Below are 13,211 nucleotides of genomic sequence, written 5' to 3'. Positions count from 1 at the left end.
CCAGACAGCTCATATTAGCAACATCAAGGCCCCTCACACATCTAAAGCTGATGGATCACATCTGGACAAATGTACTGCACCAACTGTAATGTCTCCAAGTAACTCAGCAAAATGAAATGTGTTAGAGGAGAGTCAGGGACAGACTGTAGTTAAACGGCTGACAGGACCTAGTGGTCTATGAATGAAGATGAGTCACACAAACGGCCATCGTGAACCAAACCTCTGCTCTTGTGATGGTGTGATGCCCTTATCCACAATGTTGCCCGTATCAAGCTAGCCAGACTACCGCTGGGTAAGATGGGAGGGTGGAAGAATCAGGACTTGTATACATACACCAGTATGAGGAGAGCAACCTAGATAAATCTAGTCAGTTTATTGGTGATTGAACCGAACATGATCCCATGGCTCCCAAGGAACTGAACACAATTGATTGCCTCTCATGTTGTCAAGGAAACCAAGCAGCTCCCTAAGGTAAGAGGGGTGTTTCAAATGTCACACTGACCACACTTTTACAGTGTGCGTGTTTGTATGTTTATGTGTGAGTCCAGATGTTTGTGTGTGCGTGAGAGAAAGAGAGAGAGAGAGAGAGAGAGAGAGAGAGAGAGAGAGAGAGAGAGAGAGACAGAGACAGAGACAGAGACAGAGACAGAGACAGAGACAGAGACAGAGACAGAGACAGAGACAGAGACAGAGACAGAGACAGAGACAGAGACAGAGACAGAGGAGAATAGACAAAGAGAGAGAGAAACACAGTGGTTTAACACAAAAATTACAGAAGTCCTCTCTATATTCATGCATGAAGTTGTTGATCATGTAGATAAGTTCTGGGCCGCATTGCAGCAGGATCCAGCTATCCTCACACCATTAACTATGGCAGGACTAGGACCATGTACATTACCTCCGAGGGAATCATCTGACAAAACCTATTGAAAGTTATGATACTTAAAAGGCTGCACTTAGCTGTAAAGATGTTGTGGAGGAGACACACTAACAGCAGCAAACTTTTCTCATTACAGGAATGAACTCAGTTTTAAGTAGCTGTGATTTGCGCTGAAGAACAATTCTTCTCTGACTACATTTCTTCCAGTAGGTTTCTAAGAAACAACACCCCAGAGAGGGAGTCAAAGCACCAGGATCTTCCTGGTATTGATCTTACAGCGGGATCAGCCTAAGTGGTCCCTGAGAAGCAAGGTTAAACCTGTTGTACATCTAGACAGCAGGGACTACCACACACAGTCAAGATCAGCCCACCTCCAAGCAATAAACAAAAGAGATGGGGGATGTGCAATCCTCTAAAACAGGTCCATTTTCGAGAGCAAGTGTTTGTGAAACATTGGTCTATATGGCTGACAATGAAAAGGAATTGTGTGACACTGGACCTAAGGAAGTATGGCACAATAAATCATATTCATTGCCACATGGTGGTCAAATAGGCTTGATACATGAAGTGAAATGTTGACTTAAATCCTTCATTTTACAGAGTTAGGTTGAGGTGGTGTTGGTGTGTGTGAGGTGGTGTTGGTGTGTGTGAGGGTGAAAGAGGCCCAGGTAGAGTAGCAGACAGTGGCAGACAGTAGCAGACTGTAGCAGGCAGTAGCAGAGTATCAGCTGCTGCCTTGCACTTCTCATTACCCTGCTCAGTCTACTGCAAGCCCTTCATCACACCCCACCATCACGCCCATGTCAGTTCGACCTGCATGCTTTCACACACACACACACACACACACACACACACACACACACACACACACACACACACACACACACACACACACACATACACGCACACAACACAGCACTTCAACCTGAGAGGCCCTGCATAGACAAAAATCTATCACACTGACATACACATTAATCAGTGGAGAAAACTCAATCTGTGAATTGATGCACAATCTCTCTCAACGATACTGTACATCCACTCATGCACTTCAGTCTGCAGTCTGCAGTCACAGCACAGCGTGGGAACACAGAAACAATTGAAAAACATGGTTACCTTTGTGGTGACCATGTGTGCCTGAAGTAGTTCTTTATGAATCGTAACCCAGCCTAGTGCATTCAATGAGAAACACCATGGGTGACACGCATTGCAGTCATGGTCTCTATTGACACAGTACATTAGGTTAATTTGATGAGTGTATAAAGATTAAATGAATGCATTTGATTTGTCTCTGTAAAGAGCTTTAATGCAATGAACTCAGGTTTTGCGTGCAATACTTGGTTGAATGACATCTATTGAATGACCAAAAAGAGCTTTTAAAGTCTGGTTAATTAGTTCTCACTGTCGCCTGAATGACCCCTATCTAATTAAACAGCTGTTTCCGTTGCCTGCGAAGAGAGCATCTCCTGTTGGTTTTAAGGGATGGAGAGAGGGCAGATGTTCCACCAATACACAGCACATTAACCAGCTCTATGGGAGTCCTGGGAATAACATTCCACACTTACGACCACCTATATCAGGGGACAACACAACTGAACTACATAGTCAGTGAGAGCATACACAGCTATGGTAACAGCTAACAAGGTTGGTAACAGTATCATTGGTCCTGTATCACTAGGCCAAAACCATTTTATAACTATATCATATATATCCCATATATATATGTGAGTCAGATAGCTGAGCGGGGAGGGAGTCGGGCTAGTAATCAGAAGGTTGCCGGACTGATTCCCCACAGTGCCAAATGATGTTGTGTCCTTGGGCAAGGCACTTCACCCTACTTGCCTCGGGGGAAATGTCCCTGTACTTACTGTAAGTCAGTACTTAATGACTAAATGTAAATGTAAATATCCATGTGTTCTTAAACTTTAAAACCCACGTTGTTGTGAAAAGCTGGAATAATCACTCATGAATAACTCATGAGTGATCTTACGTAAGTGGACATTCTGCAAGGTTTCAAAGTTAAACTCAAGGAGAACAACAAAGTTTCACACAGTTTCTGTGTGACACCTTGTTGTCCCTGACAAAGGCTCAGTCCAGGTGTCCAGGTCAGCTCCGGCGCTCCCCCTCCGAGTGCTCCCCAGGGGCCAGGGGGACCATATGTCATGAGAACAGAGATATTTCACCGTTAGCATACCAACCACTAAGCACACAAATAATGCAGAGGTTATAGTTCTTCTCAAGGCTACATCAGTCAAAGTGGGAAATCAGCAGTTCTGGTGCCAGTGGGTCCTGCTTAAGGCTTTGATAATGAAACACTCCATGCAAATCCAAACCACATGTTGATTGTCCAGTCTGTGGAACAAAGTGGTAGAATCAATAGAGGTGTGTCACGAATAAGCCTGAGGGAGAGATGGATGAGTTACAGCACATCCTCCAGCACCCATGCCCAGCCCCCAGCCAACCATGTTCAACAATAGTAGCACTAGTAGCAAGTAGCTCTTTGCTGGCCTCAAGATGGTACACGACCAGCACTGTCAGTACAGAGACACATCTCAGTAATCATCATCAACATGGTTATAGCACTCATCATCATCTTCAGCAGCACAGTCAGTGACACGATCACAACCAGAACCCAGACTGGCCCGTTCCCTCCTGTCCTCATGCTCTCCTGGGTTGTGCAGCTGCTGCCTTCAGAGGATGACAGATGAGCCTGTCCTGACCTGTCTGGCCCCCAGGACCTGCTCACTGGGCCTCTGCCAATCCCAGGCTCTGCTCTGGGGCCTTTCTCCGGACCCACTGAAATACACTGAGTGCATCAGCTCCTTTAATTCCTACTGACTGTATCTGCACCTTTCAAACCTGCTCCTTTAACCCACACTGACTGTGCTCACTCCTTAAATCCACATTGACTGTACCCACTCCTTTTATTCAGCCCACCAGAAGGGTTCAACAGTATGAAAAAATGGCAGAACTTCACAATGATCAATGTGTAGGCAGACAGTCAGATGGAAAGTAATAGAGAAAAAGAAAGAGAGAAAAAAGAGAGAGACAGACAGACAGAGAGAGAGAGAGAGGGGGGGGGTGGGGGGGTGGGGAGATATTTGAGAGGAAAGTATGTTTCCAGAGTGAGAGTCAGGTGCAGTAGCTAAAGCAGCTATTTAGATGACAGGAAATGGTATAGAGGAAAGGAAAGACATAAAAATATGCCAAAACATACCACAACAAAGAGAGAACAAAAAAGGGACACAGACAAGAAAAGACCGTATGAAAGGAATGAAAAAGTCCAAATGAGGAATATGCCAACAGAGACATGAAAACAACAGCTAGACTGGGGAGAGAAAGATGGCAAGAGGGAATAGAGAGAGCCAGTGTTGCAGGATGAACGGATGAGAGTGAGAGAATGAGTGTAGACTGATGAGGTGAGTCCTCTGCTCAGGAGAGCTGTCAGCCCCTGATATATAAACCCTTTATCTCTGCGAAGCAAACGCATTATCAGAAACTGTAAGACAGCATGCCGATACATCTTGTGGTGGGCACATGAGACAAATGTCATGGGTGGAAAGGTGTCAGTGTCTGTTAGCCAAGCCCAAAGCAGTCCTCTCCTCCCACTGGTTAAGGCACTGTTAGTGTGCGTTATATCTCGTAATACAGAGAGCACTGACTGAGCCACAATGACCAAACAGATGAACATGAGTATTTAATCGAATAGGACAAACAGCATAAACAGCTGAGCTGTTAATGTAAATGTAAACAGACTGATAGTTGACTGTGGGAATATTATTAAAGACAACATGCTAAAAATGCTAAAAACAGACTTCTGGACTAGGGTGACATTGCAGCCTCAACTGATCGTCATGGAGACAACCACTGATTGAAACGAGGCCATGGATGGTGAGATACACAGAGAGAAATAGCGGAGAGAGAGAAAAAGGGAGGGAGGGGTATGTGAGGTAGATTTATACTCCAGCCTTGAGGAGAGGCAGAGCGATGCATCTGACAGCACTGAGAGAGAAACACGGCATCTCTCATCTCTCTACCTTTCCATACTCCCTCCCTACATCCATCTGAATGAGCAGGCAAGACGTAGTTACTTTTCAAGTCAGTCAAGGCATTGGGGAACAGGAAGAGAGCCAATCAGACCATGTGTTTGAGCAGCGTTTAGTTCATACTGAGGCTGAGGTCTACATGAGTGTGATCAAACCCCTCCAGCTGTCTCAGTGATGTCATCAGCACAGAGAGGTTCAGTTTTCCTCACATTCTGAGAAGATAGAGAGGCCTGATTGACACATATCAGCATTCACTACTTAAAAAGAGAACTACTGTACACAAACACACACATGCAAACTCTCACACACTCAGATAGCTGTGACAGTTTGCCCTCACTGTGTTCAAGCCTTTGCGTGCTTGTCTGTGTGGTGTGACTTGTGTACACACCCACTCACTCTACTAAAAAGCCTTAGTTCTGTCATGCATTAAAATCACAGGCAAACTCTGTCTCTACCTGGGGGCTTGATCTTCTGCCAGCACAGCTACACATTGCATGTCTCTGCAGTAGAAATGTTCTGTGCAGCTGTAGTTTTCTACTTTGAATTACTGCAAGAAGATACAGTATAAGAAAATGACAGTCTACACCCCCCTCTTACACACATACACACACACACACCCCACCCCACTCGCCCGCATGGCAATGTTGCTGTTCTTTTGATGTTTTTTTCCCAAATTCAGTCATCCTGAGGAGACAGAAAAGCAAAGAAAAGCAGAAGGAAAGTAGTCGAGCGAGGGAGAGCAGAGCAAAATAGGGCAGAGCTGTATAGAGCAGAGCATAAGACAGCAAGGTAAATCAAAGCTGAACAGAGTAGAGCTGGAATAGAGCAGAGCCTCAGAGAGCAAGGTAAATCAAAGCTGAACAGAGTAGAGCTGGAATAGAGCAGAGCCTCAGAGAGCAAGGTAAATCAAAGCTGAATAGAGTAGAGCTGGAATAGAGCAGAGCCTCAGAGAGCAAGGTAAATCAAAGCTGAACACAGTGGAGCTGGAATAGAGCAGAAGCGAGCAGGACAGAGTAGAGCGTAGCTAAACAGAACAGGACAGGGGTAGAGCAGAGAGCAGAGCTGGCAGGAGTCTGCTGCTTTGGCCATCCAGGGACAATGCGGCAGCAGCATTACAGTAAGAGTCCCTGGCATGGCAGGTTCAGCTGAAGGAGAGGCAGTGACACCCATACTAATGAGACTCTGGACAGCGCAGTGTGCGGGAACAAGCAGGAAGCTGAGGCAGTAACAATCACACAGCTCCAGACTACCAAAGAGCCTATTATCTCATGGGATCCCCCCTTGCCCATTCAGAAAAGGCTATTTTCTCTGTTACTTCTATCACTAGTCCCCTGAACCTGTGACACATTTCAACGGTCCAATTGTGCTCTGGGCTTTCACTACAGTATGGCCCCTAACCTCCATTGATGTTACCCTGACATCAGTGTCAGTGGTTGAACACAGATTGTGTCTTTTTACTGCAAACTTCACTGATGAACCGTGATGGCCTGTGTTGCTTGTATGCTTTACATATGGTAGGATATCGAATGTGTGTGCGTGTGTGTGCGTCTGTATGCCCAGTGCATGCATACAGTACACCATGGAGGGTGCATGTGTGGAGGGTGCATGCGTATGTGATGAGGAGAACAAGAAATGCAAATGAGTGAGTCAGCGACCTTTGAGAGCCCTTGAAAGCCTCCAGACGCAATTCATTACAAGCCCCCAACGGATTAATAAAGAGCAGCATTGCCTTGTGATGACAGACAGATGCTATCCATGCAGGGTGGCCAGCCACTGGTCCACTGACATAGGCCTCCTCATGAAAGCATCCTCCTCCAGGTGAGACAGGCCTATGGAGGTGCCAAGGATGCTTCAGGAACATCTATAGAAGATGACTTGCATCATTAGGGAAGCATAGATGATATTCCTATTAAACCTGTACCAAGTCCGGTCATTAAAGGACCTCCACATGAGAACAGTATGGCCTGGAAGGATCAGCCTGCTGGTCCTGCTCTGCATGCTCCTGCCGTACACCTGCATGCTCCCTGCTCTGCATGCTCCTGCCGTACACCTGCATGCTCCCTGCTCTGCATGCTCCTGCCGTACACCTGCATGCTCCCTGCTCTGCATGCTCCTGCCGTACACCTGCATGTTCCCTGCTCTGCATGCTCCTGCCGTTCTATGCAACACTGTTGTTTCCCATCAAAGTGCAATGCACGGAAAAAAAAACCCTAACATGGACACCTACTATAACCCTGAAAAGGGAGAGGAGGGTGAGCCATGGGGGCTGTGCTGTGCTGTGCTGTGCTGTCTGTCTGTCTGTCTGTCTGTCTGTCTGTCTGTCTGTCTGTCTGTCTGTCTGTCTGTCTGTCTGTCTGTCTGTCTGTCTGTCTGTCTGTCTGTCTGTCTGTCTGTAGTATTGCACTTGAGGTTCTCTATTCACACACAGGCCAAGGTGACCTGGACAAGAAGTCATGCCACACGAGGACGGCTGTTCAGAATGCCCCAAGGCAAGTCTTGTCCAAGACAGCTCAGTCTCCAGTCTGTGAGTGTGTGTACGGTGTGTGTGTGTGCGCGTGTGTGCGCGTGTGTGCATGCGTTTTCAGAGTCAATGTGAACTCAGGCTGAGAAAAGAGCTGAATCCTCTGCCCCGGCTACAAATCGTGCTGCAGCAGGGGACTACAAGAGTTAGAGTACGATATACATGGAGCACTACATCACTGTCTACATAGTAAATCCTATAAGCATATAGCACTGCTGCCTGTTAGCTCATACTGATGCACAGAGGGCAGCATAGATTTAAGTGAATTAATTGATTTCACTTGCAAGTTATGTTTGCAATAAGGTTTCAAAAGGACAATAATTTATCTTATGTTCGCACATACATTCCAAATGTAGGGTTAGAGATGTCATCATGTATAATGCATTTAGGGATACACTGTGCAGTATTTTTAGAGGCCTGTGTATTGAATCATTCTTATGACTTGGTGTGAGTGTGTGTGTCTGTGGGTTTGTGTGCACATTAATGTGCAATAATAGTACATTACCATGGCATAAAAGTGGAGAAAGCAATGATATGAACTAATGCCATTATTAACATTATAAGTGTGAAGATATGGCCACATTGTCATGCAAATCACTAGAAACACTTGACTAGATAAAAGGCATTTTTTAGCTACTGTATCGGCTTAATTTGGTAAAGATTTATACCTCAGGGATTAGCCAAGAAAACTCTGTGTTTAGCTAATTCAAATACCCTCCAGGAGAGAGAATGTTCTATCAAACAGAGAGCTTGATCAGAGAGAGTACAATCATGCTGTAGCTCAGCCCCTAATGGGGTATTTTAACAGCTGAGTGTGATAACAACAGACAGTCCTAAACACTGTAAGATCCAAGAGACCAATCCAAGCACATCTAAGACACCCTGGGGAATGTCATAAGAAACACTGCAGGAAAAACAAGTCCTGGCTCATGGATTGTAAGAAAGGAACTGAGTTTGTTTATTTTGTGTATTTGATGTGCATGCCATTCACAAGGGTCTTTTCACAAGGCTAAGTGTCCTTCCTGAATCTCCACAGCCCAGACTAACTTACTTAACTTACTTACCGAGTAACTGTGCTTGTATTTGACACACTCTCTGTATCGACCACCTTGCCATGATATTCTTCCTCTCCCTTCTCTTCCCTTTTCAATGGAGAATTGGTTCATAAGATCGCATGTAATTTCTGTATGTCTTGCCATTCTGAGACCAGATAACAGCATATATAGGAGTACTCTCTTGAAGAGTTCTGCTGGGGGTTCTTCTATTTTACATAGACAACATAGGAAGCTATTTGGATTGGATTTTTGTCAAAGAACATGCATCCTTGACTGTTTGCTACTTTAGGGTACCTAAAGTCATGACAAGTAATACTATGAATCTTCTATTATCTCAAACTCAGGCAATGACTTTCACTTTATTGTGTAAGACACTGCCAATATCCTTGCCCAGGATTAGGAAAACCGAAGCCATGGTGTGATTTCCAATCCTCTATAACTCTGCTTAGTTTAATCTGCTGGTTCAGAAAGGTCTGGATATTTCTTGACTCCCATCAGAAAATCCTACACTGGGTTTGTGATAATCACCCCTTGTGTGTGTTGTGTTTGTGTGTGAATGTGTGTGTGTGATGTGTGTGTGTGATGTGTGTGTGTGCGTGTGTGTGTGTGTGTGTGTGTGTGTGTGTGTGTGTGTGTGTGTGTGTGTGTGTGTGTGTGTGTGTGTGTGTGTGTGTGTGTGTGTGTGTGTGGAGAGAGAAAGGGGGATGAAAGTGTTTTTAATTACTGTTAGAAGAGCCTTTCATTTAAATGGACTTTGTAATAAGTGGTGAGCAGAGGAGAGGAGAAGCCATTCCAATGTTCAGAGGCATTAAACCCTGTAGGTTTTCCAGCTCTAGATCTAATGCCATATTCCAGATCCTTACCTGTTTGTCCCATTTTGGGGGAACATACAGTCGTTTACTTGACAAAGGCAAACAACAAAGCAGATTTCTTTAAAAACATTGTTCTGGTGCTGACTGTGTGTTTGATATCTAGAGGTTGGCTCTCAGTGCTGGAGCTCTGATATAAGCACCCCTGGGGTCACTGATTGCTCTGAGTGAATGTAAGCTGAGACAGGAGCCAGAAGGCTGGTGTCCCACAGTGTTAATCTAACTTCAGAGGGCTGTGATCTGTTCAATGACATTTTTACCTCTTCCAGTGTCTCTGCTGACTGCCACTGTTACAACACACACACATGATTCAAGCAGACAGCATTCACACAGGCAGCGTTCTGCCTCTGCTGACAACGCGATTAAAATCATTTAGAAGACGTGCATGAAATTAATTTGAAATAATTGATTGTTTGGGCATTCATGTGGAAGAATTTAACAGAGGGCAGATTGCAGCTGGGATTGTCTCCTCCAGGCACCCACACTTGAATATATTGCTTTTGAATCACATATTCCTTCTCCATAGTGCTGCTGGTCCCTTTAGCCAAAGGAGCTTTGATTACAGGCAAAACGACTCTGATTTCTTTAGAATGTCCTGTTATCTGTAAATTGTGTTTGCTTAGTAATGATGCATTTTACTCATGTTTTGAGGCCATATCAATGTATATGTTTGCCTTACACACATGTATAAGGTATAGAAACATCCACACATACAACGACAAAGAATTATTCCTGAAGTGCATTCAAAATTCTCTTGAAGTCAAAAACGGTTTCTCTCTGCGTGACTGCGGACAGCCCTGCGGTATTTCTGCACTACCAACAAGACTGTGTATTCATCCACATCCCCAATCTTCCTCTCCTCATCCACACAGAGGACTACTATTATTGTACTGTCTGCTCTGAAGCAGACTCTCTCATCCCCTGTTGCACAGTATGTCCTACAACTGAGAACTGTCACTGCACATCAGTGACACTGTTTTTGTCTGATCCTGACTTAAAAGAGCATTCTCAGAAATAAAATGAAAAATCTGTATGTTTTCCTTTCAATAAATTAAAAGTCAGAAGAATGAAAAAAAACTGGCCAATCGTTGGTTTAATTACCTTAATTGCTTTGCCTGAGAGAACAACTCTTACTCAGACCACAACTGCAAACAATTTATATTTTCAAGTTGAGTAAATATTAGACAACACCCGAAAATACCCTAAGTCGGCAGAACAGCTGGTCGGGAATCCTCCCTGTGCTGGACGCAGGAGACATGATTAATCACCAAGAGACACACAGTCATTAATTGCTGTGTGTTGCTGATTAATTGTCCCTGGTGAGCGACGTTCAGCTCAACATGCAAATTTGTGTCAGAGGATCCATTCAGTGACAGTGGGAGCAGAGGGACATACAGTACAGAGACACATGCAGGTAAATAACAAACCGTCCATCAGGGACTTGACTACTGGATCACAGGCTTTTACCACATCTAAACCACTGATATTTAGAGAGAAACGCTATGAAAGAAGCATGAATACAGAGATGCATAATAGGCACAAGGAGAGATGGAGCCAAGTGTAAATAATATTCCTGCTAAGTGTCGCGGTCAAAATGTGCCGATAGTAATAACACTTCATCTTTTTATCTCTGTCGCAGTGCTAATGGAGGAAGGGAAAAGAGGGGGAAAGGAAGGGAGAGGGAGGGAGAGATAACACAGGACAAAGGATAGCCACCGTCCACTGACCTGCTAGAACCAGGTATCGAAGACCCAGCAGCTCAGGCTAGGATCTATCAACACAGCCAGACCATAATCACCTTAGACCCTTCTTCCAATGAATATGTAGGTAAAGCATCATGAGCAAGCTCATCATAGTTTGGATCATTATATAGGAGGAGATGAGGCGTTCTTGTAGAGAGGGAAAAAAACGGTTCAGTCTACTCAAAGTTTTGAATAGATAAGGAGAGAGTGTTCCATCATTCTGTGACATACTGTAGGGGCATCAAGTGAATGTTCCAACTGCAAACTTACTTCAAGAGCTGTGAAATCTATAATAACACACAAAATTCAGTTAGACGACAAAGTTAGTATTCGCTTACCATGTTTTCGTGGCTTCATTACATGTGGTCAACAGGGAGTCTACAAATCCACAAACATTGCATTGGAAGCCTTGTTTCTATGGAGAACAAAATGATCTGATATGAAAATGACATACCATTGTCTAAAGTCTAAAAATACATGACCACACAAGGAGACTCCACACTTCAAGAGCTATATGTTTCGTGTTGACAGGCTAGCATGAGTTTTGACAAAGTGAGCTTCACGCTTAGGCACGCATTACAACACAGCCAATTTGGCAATTCATACCCATGCTAGTGTCACACTACGTGGCTGTACGTGAAACTGCGTAGTCAGGGACATGTGGGCTGATGGAAGAACTGTGCTGTAATTGCCCGGCTGTGTACACCAGCTGACCCTCCACCCACCACAAACTGCTAACTGTAGAGACATGGATGAGGGAAGAGGAGGGGGGGGGAGTATTACTGGAATGCCTGTAAATCCATGTAAACTTAAAGAGTGCTTGAAGGCTGAAAAATGATGAGGGAGAGAGAAGGGAGAGGAGAAGAGGGAGGGGAAAATATTTTTATGAGGCAGTAAAGTTAGGGGAACCTTTTAGGTTTTTTACATCTACTCTTCTCTGCCATCCATGACAGTGCCATGACCCACACTGGGAACATACATCAGCAAACCCAATACTTTATTCAACTGGCTTTGCTGAATGTGATCAATGACAACGGTTCATTTCTACCATCCCACTACTTTAATTTCAAAGACGTCTCTGTGATGACGTCACATCGGTCAGCCAGAATTGTAGCACATCATGTTGTTGCTGTGTTCTCCTTCACTCATTCTGACTCAGGCTGCCTGAAAAACACCCACCATTCTGGCCCTCAGCCAGCTTGGTTTCCTTGAAACCCATTGGCATCACGGCAGTTAGCTCCCTGGCAGTCGATACAAGACTGGCACCCAAGTGACTAAGCAAAGAGAACTGCAGTAGAGAGGGACGTTTTAATCTGTGTCCCTTTGGTCTGGTGGAGTGACGAACTCTCCCAGGTAGCTCCGCCCACAGTGTGACTTGTTTGGGCTTGGTAACCTGAGCCATTTCGTCTTGCCTCTGCAATGTTTCTGCTCTGTTCTCCATCTGATAAGAAACAAGACCTGCTATAATAATATCTAACATCAAAGCTTGCTGCATGACGTACACATGAATGCGGCAAGAGTGGGTACAAATTGATGCAGTGGATGTGTGAGGGCGGTTACCTCTTTTGCTGAGATGTGGCACACCATACACATTTGACCTATGCAGGTAACCATGCTCCACAGAAGCCTGGAGTGGGATCCAGAGAGACCTGGTACTGACAGTGGCTCCACCGAGCAGCTTCGCGCACACTGCCTCACCAACACCCCTCTACATGTTACCTCAAGATTTGTGGCCCAGTCGAGCTTGGATAAATTATTAATCACTCCACTGCTGACAAATTGGGCTTTTAATTGTGGGAAGTCCTGTTCAACAACAACAACAATGGGCTAGGCCCTGATTCATACTGGCTGATCGATCTGCCCCCTGACTCAGCCTTGTCTTTCTGAAACCAGTGTGCCAGGTTACATATAGGCAGAAATCTATCTGGGCATGAAGGGCTCTAGCAGGTCATACTTAATCAAGGGACTGTTACAGCTGTACTGTTGTATGTATCTCTGTGTATCTCTGTGTATTTGGCCCAGAGCTGTTTGTGTTATTGCATCTGCAGTTTGATCAGCAACCCAACTGTAATTGATTTATATTGCTATGGGATGTGTCTTA

The sequence above is a fragment of the Hypomesus nipponensis genome, chromosome 18 (assembly GCF_054491055.1).
Source record: "Hypomesus nipponensis isolate SF chromosome 18, ASM5449105v1, whole genome shotgun sequence".
In the NCBI taxonomy this organism is placed as follows: Eukaryota; Metazoa; Chordata; class Actinopteri; order Osmeriformes; family Osmeridae; genus Hypomesus; species Hypomesus nipponensis.
The sequence above is the reverse complement of the archived record's forward strand: the minus strand, read 5'-3'. Positions refer to the sequence as shown.